Source organism: Cottoperca gobio, chromosome 10 (genome assembly GCF_900634415.1).
Source record: "Cottoperca gobio chromosome 10, fCotGob3.1, whole genome shotgun sequence".
NCBI classification, from domain to species: domain Eukaryota; kingdom Metazoa; phylum Chordata; class Actinopteri; order Perciformes; family Bovichtidae; genus Cottoperca; species Cottoperca gobio.
The window spans coordinates 10,755,484-10,774,975 of NC_041364.1; the positions used below are offsets into that span (position 1 = coordinate 10,755,484).

General features: G+C 40.9%; 1 protein-coding gene across 4 annotated transcripts in view; it reads right to left on the reverse strand.

Moving 5' to 3' along the window:
- Positions 1-19,492, reverse strand: part of mid2 (midline 2) — a 139,199-nt gene that overhangs the window by 103,757 nt on the left and 15,950 nt on the right. For 3 of the 4 annotated variants that reach the window (XM_029441494.1, XM_029441490.1, XM_029441493.1), the window contains exon 2: positions 4,062-4,119. The exons of the other annotated variant lie outside the window; for it this stretch is intronic. The gene's annotated coding sequence lies outside the window, so the exon portion shown is untranslated. The remainder of the gene's footprint in view (positions 1-4,061; positions 4,120-19,492) is intronic. 4 annotated transcript variants of the gene reach the window in all.

The window sequence follows — 19,492 nt, forward strand, 5'->3', positions numbered from 1 at the left end:
AGACGGTCCCTGGCACACAAAGCTCCAGACAGCCAGGGATGAGAGCAGGCGGGCGGGGGTCAGATCAGCACAGTGCACCGGAACCAAAGCATTTGGTGCATTCACACGTGTGCTTAGAGCTGTTGATACCAGGTCCAAACAGGGTCAGTGAGGCCTGTGGGGCTCATAGTGGAGGAGAGACAATTTACAAAGCTCCTGCTATCGCAGCTACTTGGGTTTACCTCCTGCTTTCACCTAAAATATGCCCAAGACAGAATCAGTCATTGAAAGTGCTTAAGTCTGCTTATAAGTGGCATTCCTATTCTATTGATCAGTAAGCGTAGAGGAACAACACAGGGAAAAGAGATGGGGACGTGCCACAAACTCCCAACACCAGATTATTAAAAGGGCATGGTTATATGACATGCTTCAACTGAGCAATTTAAAATATTTGAAAAGGCTGTAAACACTGTGCCGATGCATGGGAGTGCACTGAAATGATTGCCGTTCATTGAAAGCGGTGCTGCTTGCAACATCACAACTTTGGCAGCATTGCTGTGTGCATTATCTCAGCATGCCACTGCTTGGCGTATTTCATCTGCTGCAGAGTATGTCTACTTGACAGGCAAAGACTGAGTACTTGGAGAGTGTGAGATGTGCCTCGGCAGGAAGCAGGCACACAGTTAATGTGTGTGTGTGTGTGTGTGTGTGTGTGTGTGTGTGTGTGTGTGTGTGTGTGTGTGTGTGTGTGTGTGTGTGTGTGTAAAATCCTTCAGAAATCTCTCTAAAACAAGCCGCATGCTTCTTTTGGTAAGACACATAATAACTCAAAATCCTGCCATTGAAAGCGGCTGTCTGTAGCCGTGAAGGACAGAGAGTTTGACTAATGGATTCGCTTTTAGCCGTCTACCTGTGTAGGTTCTGCATGGGAAAATCAGCGAGGAATGATGCAAGGTCTGTCCTTAGTCCTAAATGCCATGTCTGGGAACACAGACGGGGATCATTACCGAGGCAGACCGTGTTGTCAAGGCTGACAAAATGTTGTTTACCTCAGACATGACCCTCTCAATTGCCTGTATATCACATAACAGAAAATGGAAATTCATATTTTAAGTCAGCAGGTATTTAAAGTGTAATCTGTTCTTGAGAGGCCATCATTAAAATAAGAACAATACTTGCCAATGCACGTCGATGACTTTTAAATGAGCCTCAATAGAGCCTTTTCCTCTCCCTCCGCCCTTTTGTATCAAACACTACCTTGATCAAGTTCATATTAAATGTAAATACTTCACATCAAAAGACAAATAGTGTAACCATGGGAACCAAACCCTTATTTATGAGAATAAGAGATTGTTGTTTTGTCTGCAGTCGTCCAATAAACCCTGCAAGCCCCAAGGATGACAACCACTAAACAGAAAGTATAGCACTGAGAATCAATGTTGCATTTACGTCAAAAACACCGGTGCCACCTGGCAGCCTGGTCTCGTCATTTACGTTTCGAGTGCTCCATCAATAAACCTTTCCCGGATCACATTTGTTTTTTATGCATCATAAATACGTTTCTAATCAAAGTCTATGGAAGTCCACGTCAGAAAACAGGCGTTTGTGTCCTTTGTGAAACCAAAAGTCAACGTTCACTTATTTTAATTTACCCCTTTATCTTTTAATAAACCTAACCAAGTAGTTTTGTTTCAATTTACAACGTTAACCACATGTTTAAAACTGCAACTGTAATCTGAATTTTAGAATGCATTTTAGTTGTAGAGATAGTAATGTTGTAGGACACAGTGTTGCTGAAAAGCTATAGAGCTGTTTCTGCAAGCTGCATCATCCTAATAAAGTTATTCTCTATAATAAAATATTTTTGCAAGGATAAATAATCTTAAAAAGTATATACAAGTCTCTGATGAGACAGTAATAATCAAGGATGAAAAGTCTAGCTATCAGGGGTATTCTAACATTTCAATCCATTGCAAGCTATTCTTTACCATCACAGGAGCGCAAATAACTTCAACAATTGTTTACGTGTGAGAACTGCACACCCACTCAACCTGTGTACAATAAAGTCGACAAGCTTTTTCCACACAAACACCGAGCCCTTCAAGAGTGTGGTACTCATCCGTTGGAGGAGGTTATGTGCTGTAAGCTCTTGTCAGGGGGATATGCAGCAAGAAAAGCCAGTCGAGCGGACTTGAGAGACAAGAGGCTGCGGGGGGGGGGGGGGGCTATACAGCTAGTCCAGCTTTATGTTTCCACTCAGTGGGGGGGCTGAGACGGATGCTAGGCTCCATGCAAGGCAAGATGGCAGCTTAACAAAGCAAACTACTTTAGACATAAATGAACATATCCTCTACTATATCATCAGTCATTTAAATCCCAGTGCATTCATCATGTTGTCTCTGTACACCACCACAATGGACTTGAAATTAAACAATCAATATGAGTTTTAATTTGAGGGTATTCACATCCAAATCAGATGAATGGTGGAGGAATTACAACACATTTTATACGTGGTATCCCCTTTTTAAAGGGACCAAAAGTAATTGGACAAAGTAACATAATCATAAATCAAATTGTCACTTTTAATATTTGGTTGCAAATCCTTTGCAGTCAATGACAGCCTGAAGTCTGGAACCCATAGACATCACCAGACGCTGGGTTTGGTCCCTGGTGATGCTCTGCGAGGCCTTTACTGCAGCTGTCTTCACTTCCTGCTTGTTCTTTGGGCAGTTTCCCTTCAGTTTTGTCTTCAGCAAGTGAAATGCATGCTCATTTGGATTCAGGTCAGGTGACTGACTTGGCCATTGCAGAACATTCCACTTCTTTGCCTTAAAAAACTCTTTGGTTGCTTTCGGCTTTACAGGCTTTTTTAAATGCGTTTTAGCAAACTCTAATCTGGTCTTCCTGTTGTTGAGGCTCACCAATGGTTTACATGGTGTGGTGAACCCTATGTATTTACTCTGGTCAAGTCTTCTCTTGATTGTTGACTTTGACACAGATACACCCACTGTACCTCCTGGAGAGTGTTCTTGATCTGACCAACTGTTGTGAAGGGCACCAGGAGAAGAATTATTCTATCATCCACCACAGTTGTCTTCCATGGTCGTCCAGGTCTTTTGGTGTTGCTGAGCTCACCAGTGCGTTCTTTCTTCTTAAGAATGTACCAAACAGTTGATTTGGCCACACTTAATGTTTTTGCTATTTCTCTGATTTGGTTTGTTTTGATGTTTCAGCCTAATGATGGCTTGCTTCACTGATAGTGACAACTCTTTAGATTTCATATTGAGAGTTGACCTCAACAAATTCCAAATGAAAATACCACACTTGAAATGAACTCTAGACCTTTTATCTGCTCCTTGTAAATGAACTAACGAGGAAACAACACACACCTGGCCATGGAACAGCTGAACAGTCAATTGTCCAATTACTTTTGGTCCCTTAAAAAGGGGATACCACGTATATAATGTTTTGTATTTCCTCCACCATTCATCTGATTTGGATGTAAATACCCTCAAATTAAAGCTGAAAGTCTGCACTTAAAGCACATATTGATTGTTTCATTTCAAGTCCATTGTGGTCGTATACAGAACCAAAATGATGAAAATTGTGTCAATGTCCAAATATTTATGGACCCAACTGTATATATATATAAATATTATATTTAAACATTGTGGGTTTGAGTCTTAATCATGCTCCACTTTCACCCAGCTCAACTCACTAATTTCTCATCATTTTACCCATGCTTCCCATCTAATACACTTCATTTATACTTATAATATGATGTGAAAAAGGGGATAGATGACCAGCTGAAAAGAGTATCTAATGTTGTTATGGAAACAAAAAGTGTGCCCTCTCATAGATAGCAGCGCTTCTTCAATAAAAAAATTAATAAAAATAGAGCAAGCATGGCCATAAATTAATAAATAGATATTGGTCCACAGGCTCCTACCACTTGGCTGGAATGGTAGAGAGGAGCTGACAGAGATGTTAGTTGGGGTTGGAGAGAGAGACTCATGGAGAAGGATCCTGCAGAGTGGAGTTAAAAATAGAGCATGAAAGGGAGGAGGGGGAGGGGGACGTACCTGTGGGCTTGGAGGCAGCCTAGTTAGCAATGAGCAGCACCACTGTGGACTCACTGGGCTGGAGAGCGAGACAGACAGAGAGAGAGGGAGAGAGAGGGAGAGAGAGGGAGAGAGAGAGGGAGGGAGAGAGACAAATGAGAGAAAAAGGATGAGGACAAAGTGAGGTGAAAACCAGACGACAGATAATGAGCAGAAAGGAGAGAAGGGGAAGGGTTGTGGTGAGGATAATGAGAAAACAAGTCAGATTAGCATGAAACCCCGTGTTTGAGTCTAAAACAGACAATTATTTCACAGTAGGCTGCGGATGGCAGCAATGACTAGCAGTAGTCTGCGACAAATGCACATGCTAAATTTACAAATGTCTCACAAGCACTGGGCGTTATATTGTAGGTGCAAGAGGTGGGGAGTCCATAAATAATTCTTCCAGTGAAGCCTATATAGGGACAAAACAGCCATATGTAGCAACATATTATGCCATGTCATGTTGCCTACTACAAACTAGTCATTCATAAATATGGTAGCCCTTCTACTTTTGCGCCAATTTAATTTAAGATAAAACAGCGATCCTGAAAAATGAGCTGTCGAGGCCAATTGCTTCCTTGTCTATACGTTCTTTTCACTTGTAGTCTTTATGTATTTATGCAACACCTGTGAGGCTTTTTATGTTCACTTAACAGTCTACGTTGATTGCTAATCCAGGTGCTCGCCACACTGACTCGGTAGTAAACCCAGCATGTGTTTTTAGACATGGTTGGGCAATATGTAAAGATTTTCCAATCGGCCACAGTCATCACCACTTCTGGCATGTTATACTACATAGAATGCCTCAACTTTTATATTAATAATATTCAAGAATTCAAGTGAGATCTGGCATCAGAGAGGCTACAATTAAATATTGACACCAGAAGGCATCCAAACAGAGGCAACAGGAGGCAGTCAATAGAAGAAGTCCCACCATGGACAATCAGTGCATTGTTTACTCGAGGGCCAGCCAGGTGCAGTGGTACTTTTTTTTGTCAGTGAGAAGTAAATCGGAGAAAACAGAACACATGGTCATCATTTGGGTCCTAATAAGCGATTGTTCCCAACCTGTTCAGGAGGGATTCCAGTGAATCATCCACTGACCGACACAGAGGAAGACTTGGCAAGAGAGACTGTGCCGAGCAGCTGTGTTGAAAATACATCCAGATTCTAAAGCGTCATACCTGGACACTGGGGGATTTTGTAGTATTCAGCAAACACTAAGAAAATGTTTCTTATGCTTGAGCTTTTTGACGCTTGAGCATATTAAATGTTTGGATTCTTTGACATTAGTTGGATCGTGTGGATTGTTATACGTATAAATACAGTTTAAAACACACAAAAGGAAACCTGATGAAAACCAGTGACCATGATTTGAATTTTATGCCGAGTTTGAATTTATTTCGAAGTCTCTGCTGCACTAAAATGATAAGAATGAGTTAAAAGCCATTTGAACAATAAACTGAATATATTTGTGTGATCTCTTAATTCTCGTTTTTCAATTAGGTTTATTTGCTGCACTTTGAATAATGAATTATGCTTATAAATCACTCTGAAAGCACTCATTAATTTTCAATACAGCTCATTATTTAGCATATCAACTAATTCACATGAGGTGTGCTAACAACACCATCGTTAATTATGAAGAATGTCACTGCATGCTGCCAATCTCTCCTCCTGTCGTCCATTATCACTGTCTCTCAATCACTGATGCGCATCGATGTGCCACAATTCACCATAATGATTGCCTAATAAGAGACAATAAGAGGAGAACAGGCCTGTCAATGAATGACAAAGTGGTGCAACAAGTTTTCATCTCCTCTGAATGCCAAGTAAGTAAGTAGTCTCTTCATCACATACAAAAGGGAAGATGAGAAAGAGAAACACAAGCTTTTCATTCTGATAAATACAGTCAAATAAACAGTATGCAAATATTGAATAAATAAATGTGTTTTTCAATAGCTAAAAAGGGATGTATATTTATTGTAATTAATGACCTTTCTTTGTTGCGTTTTTGCATTTATTTTGTTTCCAGACAGATAAACATCATTCTGAAAATAGTTATCGTTGGCATTGTGCTCATTTTCGCTCACTCTTGATGTTAGTGTCAGTTAATGTCTAATATCTAAATGTAATTGTGAGATAATTATACTACACCAGCCCATATTAACCATTTTCTACTGCTACGTAATAACAACTGAGTATATCAATTAGCAATTAATAAGAACATTATGAATGATGTACTTTTTTATTTAATTTTAATCAAGTGCCAATCAAGATCCTGTCAAAGCCACCTTGAATTTCCAAGCACATTGTTTTGTTTAGTGATGTTTTCTTGCCCTTGTTCGAAGACAATGTGATGTTTTGCTTTATCACACTTTGTTATTGTAATATTTTTCAATTTAAAAAGAAATCAGTGAAAGTTTCAGCACTTCAGAATATATCTAATAACCGACAGTCCAGAAAGTTCACTGATACAGTATGAAGCTTTATTCAGATCGGTCAACAGATCACAAACCTATGATGATGAAAGTGACAAGTTCACAGTCATTCTCTAGGAGCTGTAGAAAGACATTAGATACTTTCTAACTTAAACAGACTTAAGGAGGTTGACCAGAAGCATATTTTCACCAACAGGTACCGATTTGATTAAAGATTGGTATCACTGCAATGTCAGAACTGGACCCAGGTTAAACGTGTTGATTCTGTGACAGGAAAAAGAAACCCTCTCTACTCCACAATCTATATGGTAATTTATATCATTACAAAGTAACTCCTGGCATGCATTACTGATTGATGACTTCCATCCATCCATCCATTTTCTGCTTTTTATCTGGGGCAGGGTCGCCATGGCAGCAGGCTAAGCTAAGTAGTCCAGGTGCTCTCCAACAACATCTTTCAGCTCCTCAGGCCAGATGATATGTATGATTCCTCCGGCGTGTTCTGGGTCTACCCGCGGTCTTCTACTAGTTGGACATGCCAGGAAACCCCCCCAAAGGACGGCCAGGAGACATCCTGATCAGAGGACCGAACCACCTCAACTGGCACTTGGCTGCCAACTGCACCAGTACGTGCTGGATGTCACGGTCAGTTAAAAGCCAAGATTCCCCTAGATGGAGTGACATCTGACTAACAATGTGAGGATTAAAAGGACACATCCTCTTTTTACAATGTTTTTACAAAAGGAAACTCTTTACTCTGACTGGAACATTTGGATCCTCTGAATAGAAACAGGTGTGGTAGTGAAAACCAAAGGTCAGCACATTCATACATTAATAGGACTGCTGATGCCAAAGAGGTGCCTATGACTTAATAGGAAAATACTACGCGTTTCTTGGAAACAGCTTTGTCATCAACCTATGAACAGCATAACAACAAGGCTTTAAAAAGTATTTTTCCAGCCTACAATTCACTTCCAGTGGTAGTCATAAAAGACAGGTAATCAGGAGAAGAACACCAAGAGAAACGTATACAATCTGGGAATTTAAATAACTCGCAGGTCCCAAATATGCTCTGGTAAGCAACAGACAGTGATTTCCCTTTGATGAGTGTATTCTGTTAGAATCCAGACATCACAGTTTGGCTTGTTGATATGTTTGCTTCTGTCACTTTTATCCTTACAAAAGTGGATGAAAAGGATTGATTGTGAGTGTAGCATGACCAAAAAAGTAAAGAGATTGATGTAGTTAAAAGCTCAGATGTAATAATTTAGCTGATAAAAATAACACGCCTTTTCTTCATCTTGCTTTGTCTCATTTGCCCACAGGTTATACTTGAAACTTCGCTTGCAGTAGCATTGATTCAAAAGTAAAAAAAACTGGTGTCATCATTTTATGTTTTCCTTCACTTTCGGCGATGATTATTGTGAGAATATAAAGCTAACCTTGTGTGAGCAACATGTTTTGAGCAGTAACAAGACTTTGATGTGGATTAAAAGGTCTTTCTGACCACAATGTGGTTTGGCAAATGCATAAGATGTTACCCGTTGAGTGTGTTTTGCGAATAAGATCTCTGATGCTGTGTGTATGTCAACATTTTTATCAAGTCAAGTTTATTTATAAAGTCTGTGGTGAAAGTATGTCCTAAAGGCCTAAATACAGAGAAGCCTCCATTTAGAGAGACTAGTCAACAAACACTTTATAACCCTGATTGTCTTACGCATATTCATTTTTCTGTTGTTCTTCTCCAGTACTCACAACCACAGTTTCCTGCTCGTGGCCAATGAGATCCGCCGAGTACAACCTCAGTCCTCTACTGTTGGCTACTCAGCAGCAGAACAAATTGCAAAAATGCACCTTGACATTATAATAATAATAATAATAATAATAATAATAATAATAATAATAATAATAATAATAATAATAAATTAGATTTGTATAGCGCATTTCTAAAAACTCAAAAGACACTTAGCCGTCCTTCACGTCTTCCAGACCACATTCTTCTAGCTGCTGTAGGGGCTGGACTCTCTGGTCAAAACCCTACTTAATACTTGACAAATAACAAAATATAATTAAAAATAAAATATTCCACAAACTGTCTTGATCAAATTAAAATATTTCCCTTTTGTAGGCCATCACAGATCAACTATTAATATGCCAAGAGGGAGTATCAGGCACAGATAAGTGGTGCTATGCACACAGGCTAATGAGTTTTGAACACTGCTGACATAGTTTGGCTCAAATGCAAAACAAAAGGGCAGGAGTGATGACTACATCACTATATTCAATTATCCGGCCTGAACAGAGGCTGTCGCTGTGCTCAGTGAACTCAACCTTCGGTGGGGCATCTTGCATTTTTCAGAGAGACTAAATTAACTGTCAAGGCTTTGATGGAAAAGACCAAAATCCTCAAACAGTATCAACATTCCTCAAGATAAGAAATGATGAGATTGTTTTTCTTTTACCACCGACTTAACATATGGTTGATATCGGATAATAATGCTGGTGTTACATAAAATCACAAGAAAACGTTTTGGGTGACGCAATGTCAGAAGAGTATAGCGAGAAATAGTTTTGGTGGTGACATTTTGGGAAACACAGAACTCTTTAGGTCTTTGCGGCGACCATTTTATGAGAAAGGGCGTTGGTTGACTCTTCCAGAATTAGCTCAGCACACACACATCCAGTCTCATTATCAGCCACAGCACAACACACAGGAGCCACTTTGTATCGCCAGGGAAACTCACACATCCTAGCCACGTTTCCTGGAATTACCTCACTCACAGTAGAATACAAACATTGTACTTCAACAACCAGCATTTTTTCCCAGCGTGAGAAGAGCAGTAACTGGTCTTTTCTTTAAACCACTAAACTGTTTTTGTGTTCAATCAGGCCTGTAACACAAGGGCAGTGTGCATTGTTTTCAAAAGAAATGACACTATCATGGAGTTTTTCTCATTTACAGCAGTCACTTACTGTTGTATAACACATTCTGGATCTTCAGACTACATGTTATATCTACACAAAGCATGTGAATTTGTCCTTTATTTTTCTGCTGGCATGAATAGATTATGACATTAAGTGGGTCCCAATTTAAATCACAGAACTTGCTGAAATGTACAAGACAGTTCCACCCTCTCTTGTCTTGACATTAACAATGCTTTCATACATATTAACAAGGGGGACTGAATTTATGGGTCCATATTAAAAAAGGGAAAATTCACTACCCTTTATGTGGATGTCCAATCATTGTTGATGGTAAATGTAGTAGATTAAAGAAATACATTTCCCAGTTTGCGCTACATTGACCCAGAAAGCTGAGTTTGCAGCTGCAAAATCTGAGTGTTCTTCTTGCATCCAGCGCCATCTTTTGATGTGATAGTGACTTAGTTGGATCCAATGAAGAACAACAGGCTATTTAAACTTGGATTTTTTGTGTGTGTGGGGAGGATGGGGGGGCATGCTCTAGATCAGGGGGTCGGGAACCTTTTTGGCTGCAGTGTTTACTGCACAGGGTGTCAAACTCAAGGCAATTATATCCGGCCCGCGAGAAAATATCATATGTCTGTCATAACTGGCCCGTAACTGGTAATTAAATCAAATCACGGGAAAAGACATTTGAGGAAGTATCTAAATGTGTGAATGAAATTAAAGTTTTTGGAAAGCAAAGTGAAAGACACCACAGATCTCTGGGATGAAAGTGGCAATGTGAGCTGGCCTTTTTGTGCGACATAACGAAGCATCTCAATGTTAAACCTGCAGCTTCAGGGCCATGTGATCACGGACATGTGTGATGCAGTGAGAGCTTTCCAAGCCGAGCTGCCTGTGGGAGACTCTGATGCAGCAAGGAAACTTTGGTCACTATGCGTTTCCAAACTCTGACAAACCATCTCCACCACTGCTCAGCAATCAGTTTGCAGTTGACTTAAATATGTTCCATATCTTTTTGCACTTTATCCAATATGTGTATCCTGTTCAATAAATGTGGACCGTGTTTGGCCCTCGACGTAGTCCATCCATCCATCCATCGTCTACCTGCTTATCCGGGGTCGGGTCGCGGCGGCAGCAGCTCCAGTAAGGAACCCCAATCTTCCCTTCTCCGAGCCACATCCTCCAGCTCCGACTGGGGGATCCCGAGACGTTCCCAGGCCAGTGAGGAGATATAATCTCTCCACCGAGTCCTGGGTCTTCCCCGGGGTCTCCTCCCAGCTGGACGTGCCTGGAACACCTCCCTAGGGAGGCGGCCAGGTGGCATCCTTACTAGATGCCCAAACCACCTCAACTGGCTCCTTTCAACGTAAAGGAGCAGCGGCTCTACTCCGAGTCTCTCACGGATGGCTGAGCTTCCCACCCTATCTCTAAGGGAGACGCTAGCCACCCGTCTGAGAAAACCCATTTTGGCCGCTTGTACCCGTGATCTCGTTCTTTCGGTCATGACCCAGCCTTCATGACCATAGGTGAGGGTAGGTAGGAATGAAGATCGACCGGTAGATTGAGACCTTTGCCTTTTGGCTCAGCTCTCTTTTCGTCACAACAGTAAGGTAAAGCGACTGCAGTACCGCCCGTGCTGCTCCGATTCTCCGGCCAATCTCTCAACAAGACCCCTTGGTACTTGAACTCCTTCACTTGGGGTAATGGCTCATTCCATACCCGGAGTAGACCATCCACCGGTTTCCTGCTGAGAGCCATGGCCCCAGATTTTGAGGTGCTGTTCCTCATCCCAACCGCTTCACACTCGGCTGCGAACTGATCCAGGGACTGTTGAAGGTCACAGACCGATGATGCCATCAGGCCCACATCATCTGCAAATAGCAGCGATGAGATCCTCAGGCCCCTCTCCTCCACGACTACGCCTCGATATCCTGTCCATGAAAATCACGAACAGGATTGGTGATAAAGCAAAGCCCTGGCGGAGACCAACATTCACTGGGAACGAGTTCGACTTACTGCCGAGTATCCGGACACAACTCTCGCTTTGGGCGTACAGGGATTGGATGGCCCTCAGAAGTGACCCACTCACCCCATACTCCCGCAGCACCTCCCACAGTATCACCCAGGGGACCCGGTCATACGCCTTCTCCAGATCCACAAAACACATGTAGACCGGATGGGCGTACTCCCAGGCCCTCTGCAGGATCCTTGCGAGAGTGAAGAGTTGGTCCGTTGTTCCACGACCAGCACGTAGTCCCAGTTTTTAATGTTGGCCCTCTCTGTGATTGAGTTTGACACCCCCGGTCTACTGCTTGCTTTGTGCAGTTTCTCCTCTGCTTCCTTGTTCTCTTTGCTTGTATTGCAAGCTAGCTATGTTTCCAACAGCTATGTTTCCAACAGCAGTTCAAGAGGATATGTCCGGTGGGGACACTCAAGGCATAAGAAGCTTGCTCGCAATGCATCCTGGTACAACTCAGCTTTCTCGGTCAATATAGCCTGCACTGAAGAATTTATTGCTTCAATAACTACATTTACCACCAGCACTTATTGGGCGTCCATATAAAAAGGTAGCAACTTTCTCTTTAACGTGACTCAATGTTGTTAAATCTAAATAGTTGGGTACTCGTTCAGATTGATGAAGTATAATTTACAGATTTAATAACAAGCCCCAAGAGCCTAATTTTATTTGGAACATTATGGAAGATTAAGAGGGATGTAGTCAAATGTATTCATACGTGTCTGAACATCCGCCTTATTGCTGTAGTAACACCCATTGCTGATGGTCAGCATCTCATCCTGTGCATTTCTGAAAATGTGGCACCGGACGTTAGTGAGCACATGGCACTTCAGTTTGACATTTGCACTAAATTACATTTGAAGTTCAGCATTGTGAAATTAATGAGTTGGACTCAGTGATTTAATGAACTTGGAATGTTGTGTGTGCACTTGTGGCTCATAACCAAGCTTCTCTGTAATGGGGCGCCAGCTACAGCCGGGTCTTAGTCCCTATGTAGACTGTTCAATAAGGCTGAACCTCTCACCTTAATGACTGTCGACTTTTTTTCCTCAGTCGGATGCACTTTTAATTATCAGCTCCAAGGCTCTCTGCAGCATCTGTACTCAGAGGACAGGGCTCGCCTTTTAACTAAGAACCTCCAACTTTACAGAGTTGGCTCAAAGTCAGGCTCAAAATCTGTTAGCATCGCTGAATTCAGCCACAGAGCAGCAAAACTGCAGTAACCCTTTCATAGTAGTGTCCTTTTTATCCTGGCTGCTACACTAATAACCTCACAGCTGCTGAGCTGGTCTTTACTTCATGAGCAGCAGAGTGCCCTGACAAAGCCAACAACCATGACATCCTTGATCTAAATGTATGGAGAATTATTCCCATTTTAGGTTTCAATACACATATCTTTTAATACTGATACCTTTTTGTTATTCTGTCTTAGAGCAGTATGACCTTGAGGAGTCAGTTGGGAGACCCGTTTTAATGCTAAATTAGCTCTAAAAATCATTTCAGCATGAGCCTCTTGAACACACTACACCTCAGATTATCTTACTGCATAGGCACATGTCTGTTTCAACAATGAGATAATGATGTGTCAGATCTCATCAGAATCTGATGAGTCAGTCATGTGCAGAGCACCTCCTCGGAACAAACAGAAGCCTAATCAGGCTGCAACAATGTGTTGTTTTTAACCCACCGCAGAATGTGCACATTCTGCCTATTGCTGTGGTTTACCCAAACAGACAGAAACAATGGCTTTCTACCAAGCAGCTGTTCCTCTCTCCCTGCTGAAACTCTCACTGGGGCATCATTGTTGCAGAGCACATTCTCTTCCATCAGCTTTTGAATTAATAATCAGTGCTTCTCCAATGAGTCTAATTACAAACAGTCATAGTACTTAATGCACAAAAAACGAAATACTCCCGTAAACAATTATAAATGTATAGAAGTCGAGACTATCACATAAAGACACATTGCGATATTACTTTTTCAAGCAATAACCATAGTCCGTTCATGTTCCGTAAATGGTGTACGTCATGTACATTCAAAGTAGACGTCAAAGAAATGCATATGCATACAAGACTATTCCTGTGCCAATAGCTAGCGCACTCGCTAACAATTAGTCATGGCTGTACCCGTTGTGGTAAACTATTATTAATACCCCGACTCTTGATTTGGTGAAAAACTTTCAGTATCTTCTTCTGTGGTTTGATCTTTCAAGCCTGTAAAATGTCATTTTGAAATGAGGAGTGCAATCGCTTTAGGAGGTTCTGTTCTCTCCACAACCTCCCAAAGCGAGTGCACAACCCAAACAATTGCATTGCGTATTGGAAAAATCGAAAATTAATCTTCAGTCTCACTTTCCAAACTAAACTTTAATAATTGGGTCAGTGTCTTTCTGGAAATACAGAGACACTGAGCCACCATGGTTGAAGTGGCAGCGCAACAAGTGTTTAGCAGATATTCTTGCTGGATCAGCCAATGTTTTATTTAGCAGGTAACCCAGCTGGATCGGCATGTTTGAGCCACTGGCTGTCCTTCCTCTACTGCTGTGTCGAATAATCAGGCAGAGTTCAAGATGGAGCTTAGCTCAGACATCCAAGACCACTCAGAACTGAGCAACGGCCATGTTAGCTGCTGGGCTGCCAAACTAGCATGTTTTCTTATTGTATCTTTCAAATAAAACTGCTCTCAAAAGAAAGGCCACCGGCTCATCTTCCAACTGCTGGATTATCTTTTGAAATAATCAAATCTTCTCAGTGTTCTCCGATCTATTGTGGCTATACAAGTCGTCTGTATACAATCTCTGCTAATGAATTTCAGGTTGATGAGATGCAAAAAATAAAATAAAAGTGTCATCACCTCTCAATCAGGTTTCACAGAACTCCACGTGTCACCATATCAACCAAAACAGTTAAACATTTTTTACACTTTTATATTACAGTGCAAAATTAATTTCATGTAAATGTAGCGTGAAATGATTTGTTTATTTCCTCAGCAAGGGAGCAAACAGCTCGAGCGAACAGCATCTCATCACAGATGAAAGCATAGCCTGAATGCAACATGCTAACACTGGCTCTGTTCTGTTACATTATTAATAAGCTTCTTATTTGTAAAGAACATCTAATAGCCTTCGTTTTTTTTGATGTGCAAACCAGACTTTGTGCAGCAAAATATAAATCACCAGTTTCTCATGTTCTGAATAACTTCAATGTGTGAGTGTGCTATTTACAAAATAGCACAGGACTAAACAAAAAAATAATAATAATAATAAGGAAAAAGAGAGAGAAAACATGGATATGTGAGCCACCATCACACCGAGTCATATTTGGGCCACTATGACTGGGATGGATAGATGTCTAAAATGAGTTAAGAGAGATGAAGGGTATGTATAAGAGGATGGAAATTGGAAACAGTAGGAGAAAAGTGGAACGTGACAGACAGTAAAAGAAAACTATTTAAATGTCAAACATGGGCCAACATCAAACACACCACCAGGAAGAGAAGAAGGTTGCTGAGTGGGAGTCATCTCGTTCCTCCTGCAGTGCTTCCTGCAGCTCCTGTTTTGCTCTGTTCTTGCTCTACTGTCTTCCTCTGCGCCATCTAAATATTTTATATGTAGCCTGATGTTGTGTTAGGGATGTGTCCCACTCTTTGATCAGGCAGACTGTCATTGATTTGTTGCTGGAGCGAAGTAAGGCATTGACTGTTTCATCACAAAGGAAGACGCGATGAAGACAGGCTCAGTGAACAAAGGCAAATCAATAAATAATGCATCATCAGCCTGATTTTTATCAAATCATTAAAAAAAGGCCCAATACATAAGTTTTGTTTCTGTAAATAGCTTCTTGTAAGATTTGCACTGCATATTTATTGTAAAGCAAAAAACAAAAAATCAAACAGCAAATGCAGCAGTAATTACAGAAGGACAGTTTTCTGAGTCAGGGACGATGATCTGTACACTACAAAATCATACATCAGCTCTTGTTGCATTACCGAGCCAAAACCCACTGTCGCTCTGGCTTTGATGTTCAAACTGCGGTCCTGCACAACCAGGAAAAAAAATAAGTGCTCTAAAAACGGGGCCTAAAATCCGGGAGTGAGAGGAAACCTTGCTGCTGCCATAATCCTATGGGTAATCGTTTACATTTGATCATCACGCATGAATATGAATGCTGTTCTGCGTGTCCTTGAAAAATCCCCCCAATTTACAGTCACTCGCTGGGGTAGAGGGACTGATGTGAACACGTTCTGCACTGCTTCTAGAATATGACTGCTAGTCAAAAGGACTTACGACTGGTGTGAAACACAGTCACAAGTGGCACGCTTCTTAAATTTATTCAGTGTGGTGTTGCGAAAACGGCACAAGGGAGACAAAAAAAGGAGAGATGAAAAAGAGAGGGCGCTACAATGCCGAACAATGCCAAGTAGAAGATTACAGATGGCTGGCTTTGTGGAGGGGTGCTTGAGCATGTTTTCAGGCTCATTTCAGTTTCATTTTCTCCATTTATCCATGGGCAATGCAGCCTGTGAAGGGTCACAAGGAGGCATGGAGCCTTGTGGTTGATGGAAAGAGGAAGGCCAAACAGTGAGAACATGATGGGAGAAAGAAAACGTGATGGGGGTTCTGGAAAGGTTACGGTTAATCCCTGGCACAAGGAACGAGAAACGATAGGTTTGCCGAAGCACCCGTGCATGCAGAAACATAACGCACGTCACAATGCTTTGGTTTATTTGATATGAATTTTGAACGCAAGCTGAATTTCTGCACTACATTGAAAAGTATTGTACTTTTAGATTAGCTGCAATGAGTCATGGTTATACATTCAGAACAAGCTTACATTTCAATTCTGCCAAGGCACTAATGAAGAGGGTTCAAAAGTGCAAAAATATCAAAGAACGTAACAAAATAAAATGTTAAAATACGAAAAAGGGAGGGTGGGGGGGGGGGTTCAGTAAATGGACTGATAATTTGGGAAAGTTGTTGTGTAATGTTGCCTTTAAAATGGCTATACATTGTTAGGACAAGCTATTTTTAAATAGTGTTAACAATTTAGTTGAAAATCCTCCCTTTAAAAACAGACTTTTTTTATTTTCATTGCAATTCCAGGTTCAGTCTCGATTTCAGAAAATGAAGACGTCTCTCATGAGACCACAAGAAGTGTTTAAGCTCTTTTTTTTTTGTGAAGTCCCCATGAGGTAAAGCCCAGAGTTGTTCTATTAAGAATAGACAGACATATTTTTAAGGCAATGTGGTAGAGCCAAGAATTATTCCCCCGGGATATAAACTGGATTTACACTTCTACGTTAAGGTGTATAAAGATAAAGGATCGACCACAGATTCCTCCAGGATATGAATTGATTTATTCTTCACTGTAAGATTTCAACCATTGATTTGTTAAAGCTACCAAAGTATATGATGTGAATTATCAAGCCTGTATATACACCCCAAAGAAATTGTAATTATATATACACACACTTTAATTAACTTCCTGCTATAGAAGAATGATGGTTCACCTTGTCTAGCTACTGAAATGAGTGCAGGGTAATCAATAACAGCACGAGTAATACGGTTTAGTCTTTCATTCACTTTGTGATCGCAAAGATTGAATCTCAAAACAAAGGTTTGCAGTGGAAAAGGCTTTGTTAGGAAAAAGGATATTACTACAACTGGCGACTGGAAGTCTCCGCGTGACATCAAGACAGCTGCTCGGTCACCTACGTCAAACCTGAAGAGATTAGCCATGAATCGATCCGTCAGCACAGTTAATTAACCGGCAAGTATTTTGATAATTGATTGTCACTTCTTAAGTAAAAATTAATTGCACTTTTCACATATGAATATTTGTTGTTTTTCTTAGTCGTCCGTGATAGAAATCTGAATATCGTTGGGTGTTTGATTGTTGAGCAAAACAAACATTTCTGACATTCATTGACAAATCAGTGAAAGTGTAGCAGTGTAGCTAGGAAGGTGGCAGTGTGTGTGGCATGTGAACAAAGATGATAGATTTTACATTGACTGTCAGGGTGGGAAACTTGCTTTGGCCAATAATCTTAAAAGAATAGAAAACAGAGATGGGCATGCCACTATAAAAACCCTAAAATAATTGGGAACAAAGATATATCTATTGTTCACATGAAACTGTAGGACATGTCGAGAACACTCTGGGAACAGACATAAAATACAGACTTCTGTTGCTCCTGTATTGAGAGGTTAGTGTTCTTAGGACTGCTTCAACACTTGAAGACAGAGTGGTTTCAACAAAGGCATCAACGTTTTTACAGAGTGGGAAGAGATTGACTGGAGTTTGAGCTGCGTCAGGTGTCAGGACCGAGCTCCCCTTTGGAACATGCAGCCTTAAGAGACTGATGCTAAAATGACCTGCAATGACTTCACACATACATCGTTTGTTCATAATGTGGGATATAACACTGGCATGACTGACACCAGAGACATGAGACTCGAGTAGTAACAGTACATGGTTCTCATGAGTCAAACCAAGGACAAAGAGCCCCAAGAGAATCCGTCACAATGCAACCCATTACCCACCCGGTCGCATTTTTGATATATAAGCTTCTAAAGAGCCGAGCATGAAACGGCCTCTTTGTGGAGAACAAAGTTTTACAGAGAACAGTGGCATAATATCTGGTGGGTATTCCCCCTCGAGTCACGGGATGCCGCACACACACACACACACACACACACACACACACACACACACACACACACACACACACACACCACACACACACACACACACACACACACACACACACACACACACACACACACACACACACACACACACACACACACACACACACTTCTTTGAGGGAGCGTTGGGGAGCCGGGCTGCTGGTTCTCTGGGAACGGACATGAATAAATGGACTGTCCTTCATTGCGGCATGAGGAGCGCAGCCAAACACCCCAAGTCCATCGTACATCCATTATCAAAGGGCCCTTTGAAAAAGGGCTTCAACTACAACTACTGCACGTTTGAAGTGCTAGTCACTCACACACATGTGCAAGTCCACATGTATTTGCAGAAGCATGTGGTGAATGCATGCACAGGAAATGCACAGTCCAGTATTGTACACACGCAGACAGACACATTCCTCTATCTATCGGATCCAACACAAAAAGAAAAGTCCTTCCAAATTACATTAAACCCAATGGGCAGTACCACAGACCTTGGCTATGGGGAGATATTGAAAAGGGGTCTTTCAGAACAGGAAATTAATATTAGATTCAAACGCTGCCTCTTTTTTAGAAAGTGTCGTCTTTGTGTGCCTAGAAATGAATACATCACTGGAACCATCTGCCCACTTTGAGTGAAATGCTTAAAGTAAGAGACTAAATTGTGTATAGCCTAGAAAATGGATGAAAGAATATAAGAACATGTTCTCATTTTTCCAAATCAGTGGCTCAGAGTGGGCTGTTAATCTTAACATGCCAATATGGCTGACTAGCATGTTGGAACAGTTACTTTCCATTATTACTGATGTGTCCCTGCTTTATAGAGCCTGACTTGGTGTCCACATCACGCGATGGGACAGTAATGCTCCTCGACAGGTGCAATGGTTTTGGATTACTTCAGGTCACAGCCATTTCACCATAGATAGACTTTCCATGAAAAAGGTGCCATGAACTAAGTTACTGTTACTACACGTCCAACACACACTAACTGGGATACACTTTGCAACCTGAGTACATCTTTTTAGTTAATATATATACCGGTATATATATATATATATATATATATACACACCGGTATATATATATATATATACACACACCGGTATATATATATATATATATACACACACACCGGTATATATATATATATATATATATATATATATATATATATATATATATATATATATATATATACACACCGGTATATATATATATATATATATATATATATATATATATATATATATATACACACACACACACACCGGTATATATATATATATATATATATACACACCGGTATATATATATATATATATATATATATATATAT